Below are 24064 nucleotides of genomic sequence, written 5' to 3'. Positions count from 1 at the left end.
TTCACGGTCTCAGAACATACAGTGAGGTCAGGCCGTTCATTTTTCCAGTCTGTGAAGCAGATATTTCTTATGTGTATGCTAGATTTCACGATTTTTCAGGTGATGTCTGCTGATTTATTCAATATTAACTATCGAATTCACTCTTCTACGGCGACAAGAACTCTACTGTTGCATTCCCCTCCTCCCTAGGTGCAGTCTCTGCCCCACTCTTTTTACAGCCATAATGTGGTCTCCTCTTAATTATCTTTCCGTGGTGAGAACAAATCTTGCAAGGACAGCACAGCAGTTTTTGCGGCCCTCCAGACTCTCACACCACTGAAGTGAGTGACATACGTCAAGTGAAGCCTAAATTACAAAGTAGGCCTTTTGGAGTAGATAAAACAACTGTGTACCTCAAGGTTTTACTTCGGTGAGGGGCTAAGGAAGGACACCCTGAAATGATCCCTCAAACAAACGGTGGAAAAGTGGTCAATTCTGCTTCTGGACATCTCTAATTGTTTGGTGTCAAGTTATGTGACATTTAGAACACAACCAGCAACCTGTTCAATAAGGTAATACTTTTCACCTTTGGAGACTTGTTTATCAAGGGCCTGAATATTCAGATATCCTTGATCATCAGGATCTGTCTCCATCAAGAGCTGCCTCGACATCCAGACCATGTATGAGACAATGCGCAGAAAAGGAATAAAGGAGAACAGTGGCTCTTCGTCATTTCAGCACGATGAGCTGCACGCAAGGGTCTCAGATGCCCAGCCCACCGCCCCCTCAGAACGATGACATACCTGCACATCAGAATAAGGTAGCTTACCAAAACAACTCCCCATGGAGGCTAGCATACAAAAATGTCATCCTAGTGCAGTGTATCCAATTCCTTAATAAACAAAATCCAATTGCCTCCAATACAGCTGTCCAGCATTGTTCCATTTCAAGGATTAAATAGTTGGATTATTCCCTGTTAAGCATGGTAACAACCCGGGGACAGGAATATCACACTGAAGCTTCTCTGGATTTGTACCTCGCTTTTTCCAGACTTAAACCCCTAACTTTCCATGCAGAGTGGATCCGAAAACATGTAAACTAAAGTGGTGACCTTTAAACGTGGCTGGCCTGGAGGAGGGAGGGAAGTCTTCTAGAATACAACTTAATTCTTACAAAGAGTGCAAGAGAATACCATAGGATTCCACATAAACAATCATAAATCAAGAGAGAGGACTTAGAAGTTTCTAAATCAGTCAGTAATCAGAGAAAGTTTATTTTAGAAACTTGAGTCCATAAAACAAAACAATCATTAATATACAGTTTTTCAGAATAGTTATGGTCAGGTAATAATCTCTTCAAAGCCTATTCCACTGCATCATAAAATCCCTTTGAAAAAGAATAAAAAACATTTTCGTAGCACACCAAGAAGTAACATTGAATTCTTTTGTAAAATAGCAACCAGTGGCATTCAAACAATTTCTTCTGGTCTACAATTTAAGACCATTAGCTTTCCTTATAAGCTCTACCATGAATAAGAACTTGCTTACAGCAAAAACAGTATAAATGGATGTGTCACCCTTCAAGACTCTCAATGCCTCCAAATACCTACGAATGCCATTGATACTTGCACACCGGACATATCATGTCCATCTAGTCTTTGTATATGCTGGACAGAAAAATAGCAAAAAATAGCTCTGTTTATTAACAGAGAACACATAGTACGTTCAGACAAGTTGGCAGTGCCCCTGTAAGGGCTCCATACTGCTGCGAATGACCACAATTCAAGAGCATCATAGCTACATTTCAGGTATAAAGATTTTACTAATTGTTGCAGCAAGAGAACGAGAAAGGTTTCATAAGAGACGATCCTTACTAAGCAAGAATTGGTTTGTCAGCCTACCAAGGGTGGAACAACAAGAGACTGGTTTGAATATACTCCCTATAGCGTATTTTTAGCTGGAGCTTGGAAGTAGCCACAAGCAAGGCAGATTCCGACCAGAATTGTCTAAGGTCCAATCTTTCAGACCAATGGCGGGCATGTTTGAACCACGGGAAGGTGAGGCCCTTACCAAGGGCTAACAATTCCTCAACTGACCTCCGATACGGGCTCAACTACTCAGTGGTTCAAAGCCTCACACAATATATGAGAGGCCCAAGTCTAGCTATCTCTCCCACCCTTTTTAGGTCGACATCATAAAACATTGGTATTAGAGGAGCGCTTGTGAGGAGATAGAGCAATGATCGAATTAACTTGTTTTCGCTTGAGGTGAGAAACTCCAGGGTGGCATATCTCCAAATTTCAGGTCCATACAAGGCAGCAGATTGGGCCTTTAGTTTGTATAGCAAGTGCCGATAGTAAGGCTCTCAAAGCTGTTCCCTGAAACCTCCTACAAATCGCAGAGGTTTGATGTTTGAGCACAGCCCTTCTTTGTAATATGTGGAGACCATGATAATCTGCTATCAAGCATTATGTGCAACTATTCAAATTTGAAAAAAAGTCTTAGTTTTAGCATGCTTAAATGTTTTGTGTGGTCTGACTGTCACAAATTTAGTTTTTGAGATAATAATCTCAAGGCCCTTAGATGAGCAAAAAGCATTAAAATTTACTAAAAGCGGTTGTAGGCCCATCAGAGTCTGGGAGATTAAAAAGGTATAGTCAGCAAATAAGAGTATGGGCACCCTGGGCGCGTCGAGTTTAGGTGCAACTATGTTCCCTTGTAGAAGAGCCTCCACTATGTTGTTGACATATAGGGAAAAGAGGGTAGGGGCCAGGATGCACCCTTGCCTCACTCCCCTGCCCCCTGGGAACTTGGGCATAATTGCTCTGGTGGAAGCTAAATATCTGGGCAAGGAGGACCTCCAGGACCCAGAGTTCCTTTAAGGATGCTGGGGACCAATCCAAAGGCAGCTCTGAGGTTGACGAATACAATATAAATATCTGGGCAAGGAGGACCTCCAGGACCCAGAGTTCCTTTAAGGATGCTGGGGACCAATCCAAAGGCAGCTCTGAGGTTGACGAATACAATATAAATATCTGGGCAAGGAGGACCGCCAGGACCCAGAGTTCCTTCAAGGATGCTGGGGACCAATCCAAAGGCAGCTCTGAGGTTGACGAATACAATATAAATATCTGGGCAAGGAGGACCGCCAGGACCCAGAGTTCCTCTAAGGATGCTGGCGACCAATCCAAAGGCAGCTCTGAGGTTGACGAGTACAATATAAATATCTGGGCAAGGAGGACCGCCAGGACCCAGAGTTCCTTCAAGGATGCTGGGGACCAATCCAAAGGCAGCTCTGAGGTTGACGAATACAATATAAATATCTGGGCAAGGAGGACCGCCAGGACCCAGAGTTCCTTCAAGGATGCTGGGGACCAATCCAAAGGCAGCTCTGAGGTTGACGAATACAATATAAATATCTGGGCAAGGAGGACCGCCAGGACCCAGAGTTCCTTTAAGGATGCTGGGGACCAATCCAAAGGCAGCTCTGAGGTTGACGAATACAATATAAATATCTGGGCAAGGAGGACCGCCAGGACCCAGAGTTCCTCTAAGGATGCTGGGGACCAATCCAAAGGCAGCTCTGAGGTTGACGAACACAATATAAATATCTGTCTCTCTGAGTCTAGTATGTTTCCAGAGCATAATCAGCAGCCTTAAGACTTGATCAATAGTACTCATTTTTGGTCTAAACCCTGCTTTGTATAGGGTCAAGATTTCTATACCCTCAATCCAATCGTTAAGTGTATTTGACAGTTGTCTTGCATACACTTTCTGGAGGGCATCTAAGAGGCGAAATGGCCTATAATTAGCCAAGATTCCCTGATTTCCCCCCTTTTACAAATGGGGATAACTTCCGCCCCTCTCCATGAACAAGGGATTGTGGCTCCTGCAATTAGTGCTGGTCAGACATTTGACATAGGGAACCCATACAGACAGATCTTTCGGCAATCTTGCCAACCGTTCCACCAAGAACTGCAGCCTGGTCTGACTTGGGGAATCTCGAGAACAAGGATTAGAATGAGGCAGTGAAGGCACCTTTACGGCTGCTATTGCAGCCCGGCTTAAGCTGATCCAACTTTAATACCTTCACAGAGTATATTTTACACACCATAGACTTTGGCGCATAGATGTGATCGCCTCCCTAACTTGTCTCCGTTGTGGCATCGGGGAAAAGGCACATTTATTTACATAGTGTGGAGCGGATGATGTTGTAATGCTTAGTTTAACAAGTGTTGGACTGTGAACGAGTTTCATAGATTCTGGTGGCTTGTGTGGGTGGGGTTCTCTTTGTCGATCCCAGTGGATCCTACACTTACCCTCATGCATCTCACCCATGATTTGGGTGGTAACAGATATCAATTATCTCCATTGTATTTGGGCTTAACTTTAGCTAAGTGGGTCATAGCGTGGGACCCACAAGTAGAACAGGCTCCCCCTATCCCTGGCAGTATGGAAGAAGGGAATAGACCATTGTAGAGGCTTGGAAATAGCAGTTTATGAGGCATTTGGCTGCTTCCCAGAAACACCGTAAGATATGGCAGAAATACACTGCTCGGAGAAATTAGAGGGGAGTGTAGCTGGTGTAAATCTAGAGTCACTGTCTTCTTGAGACCTGGCATTTGGAGTGACTTCTTTGTGCCTCTTGAGATGGGCAGAATATATTGAGATTTTTGGCCCAAGCTTCTGCATTGCTGGAAAAGGTAACAGAGATATCTAACAGGGCTGCTGTTTTCTTTACATTTAAACACATTTTATTTATTTTGCAATTTATACTAAGAACGGGGCCTATTAGGCCAACAAACAATGAAACAATGATTAATACGCACGCACATATCCACCCACCCCACATCCGGCAATAAAACACAGAAATAATCCACAGAAGACAATCAGTATGCCACATCATCATGAATCGACTAAGACCTGGGACAAACTGGGTCTAAATCTATGCCCCAGTAATCTGCCCATTTCTGCCATATCTTAGGGTGTTTCTGGGAGGCAGCCCCATGCCTTATAAACTGATATTTCCAAGCCTATACAATGGTCGATTCCCTTCTTCCATACTGCCAGGAATGGGGGGGGGGAGCCTTGTCCCTCCACTCCCGCGCTATGATCCGCTTAGCTACAGTTAGGCCCAAATACAATGGAGATAATTGATATTTGTTACCACCCAAATCACCGGTGAGATGCACAAGTGTAAGTGTAGGATCCACTGGGATCGAGAAACAGAACCCCACCCAGACAGGCCATCACGACACACCAGAATCTATGAAACTCGTTCACAATCCAACATTTGTTAAACTAAGCATTACAACATCATCCGCTCCACACTATATGAATAAATGTGCCTTCCCCCGATGCCACAACGGAGACAAGTTAGGGAGGCGATCACATCTATGCGCCAAAGTCTACGGTGTGTAAAATATACTCTGTGGAGGTATTAAAGTTGGATCAGCCTGAGCCGGGCTGCAAATAGCAACCGTAAAGGTGCCTCCAGCACCTCATTCTAATCCTTGTTCTCAAGATGTCCCACGTTAGACCAGGCTGCTGTTTTTGGTGGTACGGTTGGCAAGATTGCCGAAAGATTTGAGCTCAGTGACTGCAATCTTCTTGAAAGGCTTGTGGTTGGCGCACCTGGAGAATTCTTAAGTATCTCTGTGACTGTTTTGATAGGCTGGAGGCCATCATCCAGGTGGCATCCAAACATAGACTCTACACCATAAGGCAAATCCAGGCTGTGGCACTGTATGTCTGGTTGAAATCGGGTATACCGAAGCGAACCCGCATACTGTTATACAGCAGTCTCTGTTAGCTGTTAAATCAAATAAAAAATTCTTTATTGTTTTGGTTAGTTAAAACCGTAACTATGTTACTTATAAAACGTACAAATAGTTAATATATTGAATAAAACACATAAATATTGACTATTGTATCACTGTTCATGCTTTATCACTTAATATAAAACAAAACTAATTGTTTGTTTTCATTTGAACTGCTCGGATAAATAAATGAGACGCATACAGCCTAATACATAAACCCAGATTGCTTTGGATCCTCTTAATCCACATGGAAAATAATTTGTTTTTCAAAAGGGAACAGATTGATAAAATGCAACAATTCATATTCATTAATAAACAATGAAGTCATAACACCATCTAGTTAGCAGAAGTACTTATCAGGGAGTTCTTACTACTATTGACCCCTACGATTAACAGGATAGTCAAGGTTAACCCTATTATGTTCTTGGCCAACAGCCTGCCTTCACAGTTCAGTTTTGTTTCACAGTCTAACGATGGCAGTTGACCACCCACAAAGATGCATTAGGGTTCATTGCAATTTAAGTTGTATTGCCTTTTTGTGTAATGACAAATGCAATTCAGTTTGAGGTCAGCAGGATTAAGATGTTCTATTATGGCTGCCCTACATGTACACATGTGTACGTATGCCCCTGGCATTAATGCTCTTTTTAAGTAGAGTGACAAGTGACTTTTGTAAAGGATGGACATATATAAATCAGATGTATAAAGTCCTCCTTCTCGAATTCACAAAGTCTACATGATGTAGGGCCATTATATTTCCAAGACGGTTAGTCTACCAGTGATATTTGGCCAAACCTATTCTAACGTTCTATAGTTTACTAAGTCTCTGATCTGTGTCACTGCAACTGTGGAAAAAACGTATTAATGAGAGCATTCAACAGGCGAACCAGAGGGGCTTTTCAGCCTAAACTATACAATGACATTGTGTAGTTACTTCTAGCAAAAGAATATAGGTAGATATTTTAGAAACACGCTATTCTTTTTAGCATGCCACCTGATTGGGTTATATCCCTCATAAATACTCACTTTATAGCACATCTCATCATGTGCAATCCTCACTCATTGCTTATTCTAATTGCACGATCAACTTTTGAAGTTGTTGTGCCATTATCTACTTGCCCCTTATGAGTAATCATTCACTTTCCATGCTGGGGTACAACATGTCACTTGGTTTCACATCCCCCTCAGCACTAGACAACAGGACAACTCTCAATGGCTTGAAAGAGGGGCCATTCAATTTCTTGGCAAGTGTGCAAAATGCAAAGATAAGGGTGTTTCCCTGACATTAACTGTTTCTGCTCAAGGGAATTTGCTCTATTGTCTATATATGCTGCCAGGTATTTATTGCAGTTAACCTGCTCCAGCATCATCTCGTCCAGCCGGATCTTAAACGGGTGCCCTGGTCGATTCCCAATGGTCTTGTTTTCGTTTTTGTTGTATTTATTTCAAGTTTATTAGCAATGAAGTAGTTTTTCAGTTTAATAATTGATGTTCGCAATCCAACATTTGTTAAACTAAGCTTTACAACATCATCCGCATAGGATAGGTGTGATAGGCTTAGGGGGCACAGGCGTGGTGGAATGCAAATTTATCTGGGCTAACATTGGTGATAGATCCGCCATGAATATGTTGAAAAGAATAGCGCCAACACGCACTTGTTTCAGGCCTTTTCCCGTAGCAATCTTCCTCTAAAGCCTCGTGCCACATACCAACTTGACTTGAATTCAGGCTTGCGAGTACAATCGTTCTATAGCTCGTAGCATCTTAGCTGGGATGTTCTACTCACTTACTTTTCTCCACAAGATCCTGCAATCTACACAGTTGCATGCTGCTTTGAGATCTCTACAACAACGATGTAACAGTTTTTTTGCATCCACTTGCATTTATCTGCTATTAAGGAAACTGCTAAGATGTTCATGGTTGGACCAAACCAGCTTCTAAATCCTGTCTGGTTGACTGGGACCATGTTGTTCTTCTTGGACCACTTGATAAGGTCTGCAAGGATTACAGAAGCATAGTACTGAGCTTCTGAGTCTATTCGTGCTATGAGCCTGTAGTTGGCTAGACTGGAAAGATACCCACCGTGGAAAACCGGATTCCTGAACCTCGCCAGCTCGTGAGGATAGAGCCTGTTGGTTAGACCTCTTTATATAAAGCAGATAATGCAATTGCCTAGTACTGAGGGTCCATTTTAAAGATGGCCTGTAGTATACCATTTGGCCCAGACGCACCATCTTGCTGTCCCACTGATATAACGTTTTTTACATCATTGGGTGAATAGGACTGCTGTTCGTACTCAGGCATACATATTTGCATATCCAATGATGTATTGAACTCACTGTTTACCGTGCCTCTTGTATTACTTATATCATTTGATATAGTTTTTCTATCTTTTTGGCTACTCCCACTTAAGGGTTCTTGTGCTTATCAGTTTCATACATTACAGGGTTCTTGTGCTTATCAGTTCCATGTATTACAATGGTACAGCCCATTTCGTTGCCTGGAAGTCTTGTGTGTTCTTCTGTCACGGATACCTTAGAACAGGGACCACCGAATAACCTATCCGCCAGGTACACAAACCATGCTTGCTCAGCCACATCCGAGTTATTTATTACATTAACAGGTCTATCAAGCTCATTAATTATCTCCCAGAATAAACTGGAGTTGATCTGTTTGGCACTAAAAATTAGCTTTGCCCAGAACACGTCTGCCTTTGCTTTCAGATTTCACAGAACTGTTTTTTATAGTTTTTTTTTATTGTTTTCTCATGTTTTTACTTTTTACCATGGAGTAGATTGGGAGTTCATCTTTCTCAAGTTTCTGACTGAATTTCTGAATTCCCATTTTAAGATTTGTCACTTGAGAGAAAGGCCTATAGACCCCTTACCTAATTTCCACATGTTGTTTTTCACTTGGGCTGCATGCACTATCAAGCTAGCTGTAAATTACATCCATTTTATTGCTTGAAGTCTTAATGCTTGCTTCCAATAGTTATTTTGCTAAGTAGAACAGGCCAGTTAATGAGATGTTAGCTGTCGAAATCCCACATGGCATACATCCAAGGCAGTGTTGTTGATAGCAATAGATGCTTCTTTTCCAGCTTGAGAAAAGGCCTTGACTTCTTCCTTTTTAGGTCTCGCCTGACCCAGCGCATGCGCTGGTCTGGCGAGACATTTAGTAGGTGGGTTTAGAAAGTGCTACCCACATTTTTGTGCTGGCGACAAGCTACAGTGCACAATGGCGTGCACGCACACAGCTGCTCCCCGCATTCCCCCCTCCCTTCTCGCCCAGCCATCTGCCTTTCCTGCGCCAGCCTTCAGCACCATACCCCTCCCCCGCTGCTGCACGCGCATCCCTAGCGTACGTCATCGCGATCACTTTTACAGTGATCGCGATGAGGGATTGTAAGTGTGTAAGGGGTAGTTCAGAGTGCGTCGTGGTCTACACAAAGCAAGCATCACAGATCCGCTCACCTTCACAATCTAACGCCTGACAACCGCCGGCCGGGAAACAACAAAGGAACAACAGACCAAGGATGACTGACCCTACACTCGCCATTACAGCACTTCAGTTAGACTCGGAAAAAGAACGAACAGTTGCGCCCCTTTCTCTCTTCTCCCCCATGATTGTGTACTGCTCTATCACTCTAATCCCGCCCCACTCTTCTCCGTGGTCTGTCTACTGCTATAACCCTGCCTCCTTCAATCCCCTCTGTTTCCCCTTCTCCTGCCCGCGAGCTTTTCTACATTCTAGACCTGCCCATTCCATCTCCTCGCGCCTCTTCCTGTCCATGTGCTGCTTTCTCTATCCTCATAGCCCCGCCCTTCTTCCTCAATCCCAGTGCTGATCTAGAAACACTTTGATACCGCCTCTTCCGCCCTTCTCCATTCTCACGTCTGTGACCCCCCCTCAACCTTTTACGCTCGTGCCCGCACGTGCTCTGTTCACACACTGGGGGCAGCTTTGCATGATCTCAGCTGACAGGCGCCCTCTTCCCACCACAACATAAGCGGATTAAGAAGGGAACAAGGCGCATTAGAAATCTGTCTGTTTCATCCCTTTTCTTTTTAATCCCCCGATCATGCTGGACCCCTCCGTGTTACTGAAGTTCACTTAAGAAAATAAATATTTTTTGGTGCATGTAAAATCGATTTTTCAGCCTCTACCGCACAGTGTCCTGCATTGTTACGAATATATGGGCTCCTAAGTGTCTTTGTACGGCAAGAGCCTCCTGTCTCCAGGAGCTATGGGGCTGAGAGTACATATATTTCGTTTTATATTATTCTCAGTCCCTTTACATGGGATTTGCTAAATCTCTACTTATGTTGATGTAACATGTGACCAGTTCGAACGCAGGACTACTTCATAAAACAATTCTCAGTGCTTAATGACACACCAGGTGCTGCAAAAGGTCATCAGATGATGCAAATTGAGTAGAATTGGCTAAGTAAGTGCATTGAGATGAAATTGCACTGCCCCATAATGCATCCGGGAATATTAAAACAGGATATACTCAATTTCTCCATGTATCAGCTCTCTGTATCTCGCCATCTCGTGGGTACCCTTACAGCCGCGATTACTTTCACTTTTGCAGCGCCGCCATCTGCATAGCCAATAGGTCTCGCTTTTGGGACCTTATAAGTGTTTAGCCATGCAACAGTTGGTGGTGTTGCACTAAGGATATTGTGCTGCATACCAAAGTACTTATAGGGTCCCAAAAGCGAGACCTATTGGCTATGCCAATGCTTGTTTCTGGTATGAGTGCTAGATATGGAGCTATGTCATTCCACATCTGCTGGTCATATCTACCCAAGAAGGAAATAGGAACTGGTAGTGTGGGTGAAATTAGCTGCAAGTGAGGAGTTTCTTTCCCCAAACGCATTCATGCAATGATCTCCAATGTCAAGAGTCACTGTACAATGTGTGGATTAACTGCAAGCTCTGTGCAGCTTGAGCTACAATATAATCTGCTTTTGGGTGACTACTTAAAGTGTAGGTAAAGTCGCTAGACCAGAAACCAAGTTTTGATTACGTTTCTTCCCTTCAAAAGGGATATGGTCTACAATTTCAATGGCCTTGGAGGCCTTTCAAGGTGGATCTCTCAAGCCAAATATGAAGTGATCTTCTGGTTAGACCTTACAACACGAGAACAAATCTCTACATAACCTGTTACGGAGTGTAAAACTTGTTAATGTCGTCGAGCAGGGAATTTGCTGGTGGAGGTTCTCATTTTCTGGAAGTATGCGAAATAATCCTCACGTTATTGTCCTCAGTAGGATAATTTTGTCAAAAACCTATCCTTCACCTTCTACATCATCATCTTCAGAAGAATCTGGATCATGATGATGAGGTGGTGGATCCAGGGTAAGAGGGGGCAACAGAGGAGTGGACTGTTTGGGAAAAGCAGGTGCTCACGTAGCTGTGGCTGTGGCTGTGCTTTTGGCACTACCAATTGAGGGGGTACTGGGTGCTGTGCTTGTGGTAATGTAGGATGAAGTATTGAAGGTAACCTGGTATACTAATCGACCACCATGGATTGAAGTTCACGCAATAGATCTTTTGGCACTTGATTGGTAGGTGGTTCATTGTACCTGCTACCATGGTACTTCTGTTCATAATATGGATCCTATTGTGCATCACAGTTCTGGACACAGTACCCTCATGCGTGACTTGTATCCTTACCATGATATCAACATGAATTGGCCTGTGGCGAGTATTAACTATCTGGATCCTGATTATGGTCAGCATCCTTCCATTTGACAATCAGTTTGCCTGGGCTTTATGCTTGTCCAAAAGGGCCATCATCGCCTGATCCCTCATCACCCCCCTTCAATGACAGTTTCAAAGTTTTATTTGCAAATGGGGTCAGTGACATGTGAGCTCATAAAAACATGAATGGTAAGTCCAAATGAAACCTAAGTGCTAGTGATGCCACTACTGTCTTTGTCAACAAAGTGAGATAATATTTTCTGTCAATGGAGTAACACAAGGCTTCCAGGCTGATCTGAGACAGGCCTACCTCTGGAGGGTAAAGGGCGCTTTGATGTTGTGTCCACTTTTTAGGCACCTTCCAGGTGGGTTCTCCGGGGGCAGAGTTGTCCATATCTAAGGCTGTAAGAGAAATCTTTCCCTTTTCTGCACCTGACTCGCCTGCTTAGTGCCTTTTTTGACAAAGATGCAGTCGAACCGGGGAACAGCCGCTTTAAAGCGGGCGTTTTCATGCAATGCATTTACAACACAGCCCTCACCATGCACCTAACATTCCCATGCATAGTCTTTACCACGCGTGATTTCACGAGTATGCCTCTATCACGCATGCCTTTACAGCGAATTACGTTGTAAAGGTATGAACGCAAAAGGCATATGCGTTGCGTAAGTATCTTTACCTCAAAATTAGAGACCCTCTGCAGGAAAGACATCACGTCAGTCTTCAGAGCCACGTTTCAGTCTTTCCCCTTTTGTCTTAGTTTCATTTCTCCCCTTCTATTTAAAAAAACAGAAAAGAACACATGTGCGTCAGAGGAACTTCATACACCCTCGCCCCTCCCTTTAGAAGCCAAAGGTAAACATGGGGTTTTAGGCCTGAGAGCTTTTAGGGCTGATGCCACGTCGGTCTGGTATTGTGGCTCAGAGCGGGGGTCCGGGTTGTTTACAGGTGGTGTGTACCGGATTATAGCACTCAAGGCTGGGGGCAGGATGGTTTACAGGGCTGGGGAGAGGGGAGGAGTGGTGTTTAAGGCTTAGGGGTTGGGAGACTGAATTTGGATGGTGGGGAGGAGCTGCAGCGGGTGCAGGTATTAGGGTTCAGGGATGGGATCGGAATGTTTTAAGTGTTCGGAGTGTCAGTGACGGGTACCATTGCCACACATAACCTTTACCACACATATGCCTTTACAACGAAATTCATTGGAAAAGGCATGCATGGTAAAGACATATTCGTTATAAAAAGAATGCATGGTAAGGATGCATGGTAAACGCATGCGTGGTAAAGGCATGCTTTGCAACGGAATGCGTTCTTCTGTCATACAACCTGTAGAACCGTGAAGATAAATTTTGCCAGGTGATTCAGCCTGTGCAACACCATGTTTTCTCTGTTCTGGAGGTTTTTTCCCCAAGAATTTATAACAAAGTGTGTACAGAGGCTTATGATGCGGGTGCTGGCAATGTATGTAATTTTACGTCGGAACGAGAGGCGAGTATTATGCTCCTCTTTCTTCACTTTATTCAACAGCAGTATTGACAGTAACATGACACACTACTTTTCCAATGAGACTGCTTCAGCGGAAAAGGGCAGATTTACATATCCTCCCTATGTCACAGACTCGTCACCACACTACTCATTCATACATTCATTCATTGGTGGGGCCCATAACACCAACACTCATGAGTCTCACTCGAATCTGGACACAGGAGGAAAAGAAGCGCTGGACATGTGGGGGGGTACCTTGTTACCTGTCGGGAGTAATTCCTTTACATTATATACATCTGCACCTATAGAATCCTAACTTTAACATCAAGGCACTCCACCACTTGGTCGATGGACCAATTAGTTGGTCTGGTTGATGGTGATTTAGAACCAGCTAAAACACATTTAAAGCTTCGGAACCTTTCGATTAGCTTTTCAATACCTTATTAAAGAATCACAAACTCGTTTCTTATTAATCAAAGTTTTAGTTTATCTAATTAGGTCACGTTGTGTTGGCATATTCAGGATTACAGTTCAACAATTTCTCCTTTGAGCGATTTCCAGTCTTTGATCTCTAACATAAATTGACATGACATAAATTATTTACCTAAATTTGGACATTGGAGACCGCCTCCAGAAGAACCTGTCAACCCACAGCAATAAGCAAAATCCCTTCAGATGTAATCGTCCTTTTATCATCAAAGAAAACCCAGGTAAGTCCAGGAATTCTCCTTCAGCATGACACAGTCCCCACGATTTAGCCAAGGGACCAAGCGATCGCACCAACAATCCAGCAAATCGACTCTCCACACCAACAGCCTCTCTCTCTTCGAAAAATGATAATACTACATATCCCTACCCTCTTCTACCCTCACACTGACCCTAAGGTGGCAGGAGCTGAAGATGAGGAACCAGGTCTGTCTAGACCCTGGCTTCCATACCGCCCTTCTCAGAGTACGTCGGGCATGCTCGACCCCGACAACATTGTCCACCCACGCTCCTCAGAGTGGGCTCCGGCCGATATGGTAGCAAGCTATGTGACGGGGCGCATACATAGACCGCTAGAGGAGGCCTGCAGTTGCCTCCGGGCAGAGTGCCCGCCCGTCTCTGGAGGGGAAAGTGGCCCTTACCCCAGAAATTGATCCCCACATGCCACTTTCTTGCAGAAGAAATTTGTTAGGGACCCTAAGAAGGGGATCGACAGGTCATGGAGGGCATGCCAGGACAAGCTCCTGGATGCCCTGGGCCCCATGACAAAGATCCTCGACATGGCGAGGAGGCCATAGAATCCGGCTCTATGATTTCCACGGAAACCCTTTCAGGATGGGCAGAGAGGCACATTATATTTTTGGGCAATGCGAATTGCTCTCTTTCCACCGAACGCCGCTGCTCCCTGCTAAATAAAGTTGACCCGAAATTGGGGGATCTGGCGGACTCGGAGGCGGGCGCCGTTGCCCAGGGAGGTCTCTTTGGTGAGCCTTTGGTAAAAGAGCTCGGAAAGTTTGTCCACACTTTCACCCCATTAGATAAAGCACCGACCACCAAAAAAAGAGTGTTTCCTAGTGTTTTTCACGGGGCTGGCCAAGGCAGGGGCCCCTCGGCCGGTCGTCATCCCCACCAGGGTGCGCAAAGGGGACAAGGCTCCAAGCAGTATCAGGATCAGTCCCGTTTCAGGAATTTCTACCCGACCAGAGGCCGTCGCGGCAAGGGTAGAGGCTACAAAGGAGGAGTGACCACCTCAAGTCCCGGTGAGTGTTCTCCTTTTTTACCCATCTAAAAATAGAGGGGCGGCTGGCGAATTTGATCCAGGCCTGGAGTTTCATCACCCAGGAAGCGTGGGTACTGCAGAAGGTACACGGGTTCCACATAGAGTTTGTAGGGGAACCAGTTCAGCTTCCCAGACCCCGGACCATTCAGTTTTCACTTCAAGAGGCCGCCCTTGTGGATGAGGAAGTAGCATCCCTCCTCCACAAGGGCACTATCTCCCTATCCTCTCCACACTCACAAGGCTTCTTAAGCAATATATTTTTGGTCGACAAGACTGACGGTGGACGGTTATCAATCTAAGCGAATTCAACGAGTGGTTGGTCTACCGCCACTTCAAGATGGAGTGGATCCATCTCCTCCGGGATGTCTTGCGGCCTCAAGATTGGATGGTACGGTTAGACCTCAAGGATGCCTATTTGGTAATCCCAATCTTTCCTCCACTCAGGCGCTTCCTCCAGTTTGTTTGGCGCCATCAAACGTGCGAGTTCTCCGCTGTTCCATTCGCCCTTTCCTCGGCTCCCTGGTGTTTCACCAAGGTCCTCAAACCAGTGGTGGAGTTCCTGACAGCTCGAGGCATTCGGATGATCGCGTACCTGGACGATCTCCTTCGGATGGACTCTTGTCCTCGTCAGCTATCGGCCCATCTTCAGATTGCGGTGGAATTGCTTCAGAGTTTGGGATTTGTGGTGAACAAGAAGAAATCTCTGTTGGTGCCTGTGCAGTCCATTACCTTCCTAGGATTCGTAATAAACTCTGCTTCTTCCACCCTGAGCCTTCCCTCCAGGAAAGTGACCAAGATTCGGCACAAGCTGAGGAGTGTACTTTCCAAACAACGGGTGTCTCTCAGACAACTAGCTCGGGTGGTGGGCCTCCTTTCGCCGTCAATCCAAGCCATCTTCCCAGGCCCGATCCATTACTGGGCTCTTCAGCAACTAAAGGTATACTTCTTACGCAAGGGTTACCCTTACTCCCACAAGGTCTCCCTGTCCAACGACGCCCGGGAAGAGATCCAGTGGTGGCTGGATAACATGGAGGCTTGGAACGGCTGTGCGATTTTCGGCTCTGCACCAGATCTGATTATAGAGTCCGATGCCAGCAGGTTAGGCTGGGGCGCCAGGTGCGGAAACCTCTCTACGGGAGGATTGTGGTCTCCCGCCAAACAGAAGTTACAGATCAATTGTTTGGAACTTCTGGCGGGATCCTTCGCCGTCCACTGTTGGATGAGGGACTTGGTGCAATCATGTGTCCTCCTCGAGATGGACAACATTTCGGCAGTCCGGTATATAAATCACCTAGGAGGGACAAGATCCAAAGCCCTCTCGGACTTAGCCACAAGTTTTTGGCAATACTGCCCGGACAGCCAGGTTTCAGTCACTGCGGAATACCTTCCAGGGCGCGACAATCAGGTGGCGGATTTTCACTCATGGTATTTCAGATTCCAGTCTCTGGATGCTCGACCAGGGCATTTTTCCAATGTTGAACGACCGGTGGGGTCCTGTCAGGAAGGACTTACCGACTCTTCGCCATGGCCCGTGTACAACGATCCTCACCGTCCACATATCGGCACTAGGACCCCGGGGCCGGAAAACAGGCGAACTGTATCGGAGCCAATAACCAATCCCTTACGTCTGCCACCCTTACAGGAAGCACTCTCTCAGCTCCCGAGAGAAGGCGGGAGTGAACCCGGAAGTACTGAGGAGACCATGAAGAAAAAGAACCAATCACAGGACAGAAGGGGCGAAGAAGCCGGAGAGAGGAAGTACACAGAGGACGAGGCGTTAAGGAGAAGAGGTGCGGAGCACGGCAACCACGGCGGAACCAGAGCACTCCGAGGCGAGGAGGAGGAAGGCGACGAGACGTGGTGTGAGGAGTGGTGGATACCTCAGGAGGAGGCTGGAGAGCGGCCGCAACTCGGGAGAAGAGTTGCGGCGGAGCCGGTGAGTGGTACGGGACCGGGTCAGGGGGACGAAAGCGGGTGATTACAAACGAGGGAGGGGGGGACGTGTCGGGAGAAACCGGGAAACTGCGGGCACGTTCAAACTCTTACTTCTTGTGCACAGACCTCCTTTCTTTTGCCCTAGCGTGATAGCGGTAGCCGAGAATTAGGAAGGATCACGATAACCCCTAGCCTTGTGAAGTCCCCTGCCTTTATTGATAAATGCATGATTGATGTATATCTTGTTTTGGCACGTCCCGGATTGAAAGACGTAGTAGCACACCTGGGTGTTGGTGAAGGAACTATCCTGACCTCATGCTATATAGATTGGAACACTGACGAGCTCCTTTTTCTTTACATGCTCATGAGCCTCCGGGGGAACCCCACAACCCAAGAAGAAGAACCCTCCCGAAGGGAAACTACCGACAGGGACACCTGGGAAGGAAAAGAAGAACTACCCGAGGACACTGAACATTATTTCGTATCTCCAACCCCTTTGAACAAAGCACTGAATAAAACTCGACCATTATCCTCATACATACAGCCTCCGCGTCTGTTTATACGACCTGCCCTCCCACAAGTGGTGTCAGAAGTGGGATCCTCCAAAGACATGGAAGCTGTACTCGCCAGGATGGCCGATAACCAAGAGAGCCTGGGTAAGGCTATGGAGAAGTTTTTGTCGGTGGTGGAACAAGACAGAGGAAAGCTCCAACAAGTACTGTCCGACCAAGGACAAGCACACGATACCACCATGGGTAAACTTACGGATGTTATTGGGCAACAGAGGGCTCCCAGCACCATGCCTTCCGTTATATTGCAGAAATACGTGTCAGGAGAGGATCCGGACTATTTTTTCAACAATTTTGAGAGAATGGCCCTGGCCGCGGCATGGCCAGTTGATAAATGGGGTCAATATCTAGGACCTTTGCTATCTGGAGAACTACAAGCATCCTATCAAGCAGCTAATATTCAAGGAACTACCCCCTATGCCGATATTAAACGGTGCATCCTAGAAAGATTGGGGATAGACGACGATACTTATAGGATACGTTTAAGACAACTGAAAGAGGGTCCCCAAGAAACCCCCAGAGCATTATACTTCCGGGTAAAAGACATGGCTGATCGGTGGCTAAAGCCGCCCACTGCCACCAAGGACGAAATCATGGCAAAAGTTTACTTGGAACAATATCTGTCTTCACTCCATCCACCCATTCAGAAACGGGTTAGACAACACGCTAATCTAACCCTAGACACAGCAGTTGAAATTGCAAGTGCCTACAGCAGAGCCCAAGACGTACAGAAAGGGAGAGAAGACATATCATGGAGAACAGGGGTCAGTGGCCTGCATCGTCCGCCTCGACCAACCCTGCAGAGAAAGCCGGAACCGGCTGTTCTAGTCCCTGGTACACCGGTGTTCAGGGTTCCGGGGGTACCAGTCACAAGACCCTCGCAACCGGGTCCTCAATGTTTCCATTGCGGAGCCATGAGACACATAGCTCGGTTTTGTCCCCAAAAAGAGGAACCCATGGAAATTGGGATAGCCAGAAATTATTGTTGTATGTCACAAACCAGTACCGCCCCCCCCTATCATTGTGATATAGTGGTGAATGGTCGACCCATGACAGCTTTAGCCGACACAGGATGCCGACAGAGCGTAATACGGCCACAAGAATTGGGACCTGACCTCCAGATATCCGAAGAGATAGTGAACATACGATGTGTACATGGGGATACCAAGCCGTATCCTACCACCTATGTGCATATACAGCACCCCAACGATCCTGGTTCAAAATTAAAAGTCGGTCTCATCCCACAACTTCCTGAACAAATCATAGTAGGAAATGACTATCCACAACTGTCTCAACTATTGGATAAGGCCAAACCCGAGGACAGAGATTGGTGGGCAGATGCTCCCTTTTCCCGAGATGAAAATCCCGAGTGGCCCCCGTCAAAAAGCAGGAAATCCAAAACACAAAGACGTAAAGAACGGAAGAAACCCGCCATAGTCCTCCCAGTACAGACAGAGAACAATCCATGGGAGGAAGATCGGAACTTCCATGCAGCACAAAGAGAGGACCCCGTTCTTCAAGAAGCATGGAATCAGGCTATACCCAACGAAGACCCCTCACATGTATGTCCTTATTTTTTTATTAACAGGGGGTTGTTGTATAGGAAGGCTGAACCGGACTCGACACCCCAATTGTTGGTTCCAGGCCCTTTCCGGGGAAAAGTCCTATATATGGCCCACAGTCATCTGTTAGGGGGACACTTCAGCAACGAGAAAACGGAACGTTCCATCACGGAGCGATTCTATTGGCCCGGAATATACAGTCAGGTGAAACAATACTGTAGAGAATGTCCCGTTTGCCAGAAGAATAGCAGGTATCGACCACCTAAGGCCCCACTACAGCCCCTACCCATCATAGACGAACCCTTCCATAGAATAGGAATGGACATCATAGGCCCTCTTCTACCTTCTCGTAGTGGCTGCCGCTACGTTCTAGTGCTGGTAGACTATGCGACTAGATATCCAGAAGCCATCGCATTGCGACACCCAAATGCATCTAGTATCGCTAAAGCCATGATCACCGTCTTCTCTAGGGTTGGTTTTCCTAGCGAAATTATAACGGATCAGGGAACCCCGTTCGTATCCAAATTGATGAAGCAGGTGTGTTCTCAATTGGGCATTAAACAGATACGAACTGCAGCCTATCACCCCCAGACGGACGGTTTGGTGGAGCGTTATAACGCCACCCTTAAACTCACGTTAAAAAAACTGCTAGCCCTAGAATCAAGACGATGGGAAGATCTCTTACCCTTAGCTCTATATGCGATTCGTTGTAAACAACAAAAGAGCACAGGATATTCCCCATTTGAGCTGCTTTATGGCCACCAACCTCGCTCTCTGTTAGATATGACACGTGAGAGCTGGGAATCTGAACCTAACAACTCCACACCCCTCATCGAATATGTGAGTCAATTGAAAACGCATCTGCATCAGATACGTACCATTGTTAGGGACAATATGGAGAGAGCTCAAGAGGCCCAAAAAGCTCAATATGATAAGACCGCGAAGACCCGTAGTTTCGCCATCGGAGACGCCGTATTGTTAATGATGGCGTCATCTGATCACAAACTCTTAGGCCAATGGCAGGGTCCCTATGTTGTTCTTGAACAAATAACCCCCGTTACTTATCGAATAGAACTGGATAAAAATAGAAGGACATCTCAGATATACCATGTTAACCTTCTCAAGAAATGGGAGGGACCCCTTCCAGCTCACGTAGGCATCACAGAACCAAACCCTCCCCTATTTGTCCAATGCATTGATTCGGAGTTACCAGCCTCCCTAAAGACAACACTAGTCGAGGTCTTGACGCCCTTACAGGACATCTTCTCTCAGACCCCAGGGAGAACCACCTTGTTAGAACATTCCATTAAAACTCGTCCCGGTAAGAAAGTGCGTCTCCGACCATATAGGATTCCGGAAGCACGTAGACAGACCATACGAGACGAGGTACAGAAAATGATCAAGATGGACATAATAGAGCCCTCTATCAGTGAGTGGAATTCTCCCATAGTACTGGTACCTAAACCAGACAGCTCCGTCCGCTTCTGTATCGATTTTAGAGAGGTCAACAAAATTTCTGAATTCGATACCTACCCTCTACCGAGAGTAGATGAGATGATTGAACGAATAGGTAAAGCAAAGTACATCAGCACCCTTGATTTATGTAAAGGATACTGGCAGATACCCCTGAGAACCGAAGATCGGGAAAAGACGGCCTTCTCCACACCGGACGGCCTTTTCCAATTCCGAGTATTACCTTTTGGATTACATGGAGCACCCGCTACTTTTCAAAGGGCCATGAACATAATCTTGCGGCCTCATGAACAATATGCAGGGGCGTACATAGATGATATCATTATATTTAGCGACTCTTGGTCGGAACACCTTGATCACCTCTCTCGGGTAGTACGGTCCCTGGGAAACCATGGCCTAAACATCAACCCTGCCAAGAGTCACTTGGCGGCTCAAACCGTAAGATATTTGGGTTACCTATTAGGAGAAGGTGTCATACGACCACAAAGTCAAAAATTGACAGCGATATCCCAAATACCGTTGCCCCAAACAGCCAAAGACCTCCGTGCCTTCTTAGGGTTACTAGGGTATTATCGTAGATTCATTCCTCAGTTCTCCCAAATAGCTGCCCCTCTCACCGACCTCTTGCAGAAAACGGTAAACACCGAACATAAACTCCGACATCCTTCCCCAGAGATAGTCCGGGCATTTGAAAAGTTAAAATCATCCCTCACGTCGGACACGGTACTGGCAAGTCCTGACTACACCTTACCCTTTGTCCTACAAACAGACGCTTCCGATCAAGGGCTGGGAGCTGTCTTATCCCAGAGGGACACTCAGGGGGAGGAAAGACCACTGTTGTACATAAGTAGGAAACTGTTTCCGAGAGAACGGAATTACGCTGTCATTGAAAAAGAGGCTCTAGCCATCAAATGGGCCATCGACTCATTGAAATACTATTTAGAAGGACGCGAATTCACCCTTTATACAGATCATGCGCCCTTGGAATGGATGGCCCGTAATAAAGGGAACAACGAAAGGGTATTGCGGTGGTTCTTAGCCTTACAGCCCTACAAATTTCAAACCAAACATCGGAAAGGTACAGAACAGATAAATGCGGATTTCTTTTCTCGATATCCTCAAGGGAATCCCCCCATTAGAAAGACAGCAAGGGAAAGGAGATGTCAGGAAGGACTTACCGACTCTTCGCCATGGCCCGTGTACAACGATCCTCACCGTCCACATATCGGCACTAGGACCCCGGGGCCGGAAAACAGGCGAACTGTATCGGAGCCAATAACCAATCCCTTACGTCTGCCACCCTTACAGGAAGCACTCTCTCAGCTCCCGAGAGAAGGCGGGAGTGAACCCGGAAGTACTGAGGAGACCATGAAGAAAAAGAACCAATCACAGGACAGAAGGGGCGAAGAAGCCGGAGAGAGGAAGTACACAGAGGACGAGGCGTTAAGGAGAAGAGGTGCGGAGCACGGCAACCACGGCGGAACCAGAGCACTCCGAGGCGAGGAGGAGGAAGACGACGAGACGTGGTGTGAGGAGTGGTGGATACCTCAGGAGGAGGCTGGAGAGCGGCCGCAACTCGGGAGAAGAGTTGCGGCGGAGCCGGTGAGTGGTACGGGACCGGGTCAGGGGGACGAAAGCGGGTGATTACAAACGAGGGAGGGGGGGACGTGTCGGGAGAAACCGGGAAACTGCGGGCACGTTCAAACTCTTACTTCTTGTGCACAGACCTCCTTTCTTTTGCCCTAGCGTGATAGCGGTAGCCGAGAATTAGGAAGGATCACGATAACCCCTAGCCTTGTGAAGTCCCCTGCCTTTATTGATAAATGCATGATTGATGTACATCTTGTTTTGGCACGTCCCGGATTGAAAGACGTAGTAGCACACCTGGGTGTTGGTGAAGGAACTATCCTGACCTCATGCTATATAGATTGGAACACTGACGAGCTCCTTTTTCTTTACATGCTCATGAGCCTCCGGGGGAACCCCACAACCCAAGAAGAAGAACCCTCCCGAAGGGAAACTACCGACAGGGACACCTGGGAAGGAAAAGAAGAACTACCCGAGGACACTGAACATTATTTCGTATCTCCAACCCCTTTGAACAAAGCACTGAATAAAACTCGACCATTATCCTCATACATACAGCCTCCGCGTCTGTTTATACGACCTGCCCTCCCACAGGTCCTTTCTCAGTGGTCCTGTTCGCCTTGAGATTGGACCACCAGCTGCCCCGGTTCTTCAGCTGGAGGCCAGATCCCTCGGCGGTAGCCACGGATGCATTCCTCTAGGACTGGAGCTTGGAGAAGGGGTTCGCTTTTCCTCCCTACGTGATGATCACAAGAGTAGCAGACCTGATCCCCAGACGGTCAGCGGACCTTGTTCTTATTACTCCCCTTTGGAGATCGCAAGTCTGGTTTCCAGTTCTACTGGAACTTTCGTGGGATTCTCCAATCCTACTCCCCCACTTTCCGACCCTCCTCTTGAGTCCCGACAAAGATCCACATCCACATAGTGTTGGCGAACTCGCTGTGGCTCATGGCGTGGCAGATTTCAGGGGACGATGGGAAGTCCCGGGCCTTTCGCAAGAGGCTGAATCCTTCATCTCCAAGGCTTGGGCGGATAGCACCATCAAGAGGTACAGATCCGCTTGGGGCAGACGGTCCCGTTGGTGCTTGTGACAGGGTTTTGATCCCTTGGTCGCGTCGTGAATCTTTTGGCACAATTGTCCGCCAAGAGCATGGCTTACCGGCCAATAAACACCTTTCGTTCTGCGATTTCATCTGGGCATGTGCCATTTAATGACATGGCTATGGGTGCACACACAATGGTCTGCAGATTGCTACGCGGCATTCGACTCTCTCTAACCCACCCCCCCACCCCGAGCCTCATTACTTGGCACTCTGGGACGTGAACCAAGTCCTCAACCTATTTCTGTCTTGGCAACCAAATCGGTTATTCTCTAGAAAAGAGCTTTCCGCAAAACTAGCCATGCTCCTCTGCCTCATATCTTGCAGACGTGTTTCAGACCTCAGGGTTTTGGACATCACTAGCAGGATGTTTACTTCGGAGGGGGGGACCTTCACCCTTGTCAGACGCATGAAATGCCATATCAGGGTGATTTCTTATCCGGAATTTCCAGATTCTCCCAAATTGTGTGTTGTCAGATGCCTCAAGGCGTATGAAGAGATGACAGACAAATTCCGCCCTCTGGGAGAACGTCAACTGCTCATTGCACTTAGGAAGCCTTTTAAGGCGGTGTCGTCAACGACTATTGCTAGATGGGTCATATGGGTGATGCACGAGGCAGGTATCAACCTTGGTCAGTTCGGAGCTCATTCAGCTCAAGGGGCGATGGCCTCTAAAGCATCAGGTTGGGTGCCCGCTTGGAGGATATCCTCAATGCGGCAGACTGGTCTTCGGACTCCACATTTCAGAGATTCTATTTCAAGCCGGTGCTGAACATGGCTCCCCTCATTGTGAGCAAGCTTTGAACTAGCATAATTCTTGCCTCCAGTCCTGACACAGAATGAAAAATTTCCTAGCTAACTTAACGGAAAGTTTCAATTCTATTAAGGACTCGGAGGCGAGGATAATTCCACCCTAGAGTCCAAGAATTGTCAACCCTCCACATTCTGCAGTAAGTAATCTTGTTTACATACATGGGGTTGCATGGGTGTCTTTGACCTGTTGTGCTATGTTACGTTGACGTTGATCTTGCAGGCTGGTTCAGTCGAGGTGCCATTGGTAATATTTCTCTGTCTTTGCAGGATCTGG

The 24064-nt window shown here is 46.6% G+C and overlaps 1 protein-coding gene across 3 annotated transcripts in view; it reads right to left on the bottom strand.

The window, feature by feature from the left end:
• Positions 1–24064, bottom strand: part of LOC146869338 (solute carrier family 12 member 6-like) — an 836907-nt gene that overhangs the window by 106074 nt on the left and 706769 nt on the right. The window lies entirely within an intron of this gene.

The sequence above is a fragment of the Triturus cristatus genome, chromosome 1_1 (assembly GCF_964204655.1).
Source record: "Triturus cristatus chromosome 1_1, aTriCri1.1, whole genome shotgun sequence".
Taxonomy (NCBI): domain Eukaryota; kingdom Metazoa; phylum Chordata; class Amphibia; order Caudata; family Salamandridae; genus Triturus; species Triturus cristatus.
This window is presented reverse-complemented; position numbering and strand designations above follow the sequence as displayed.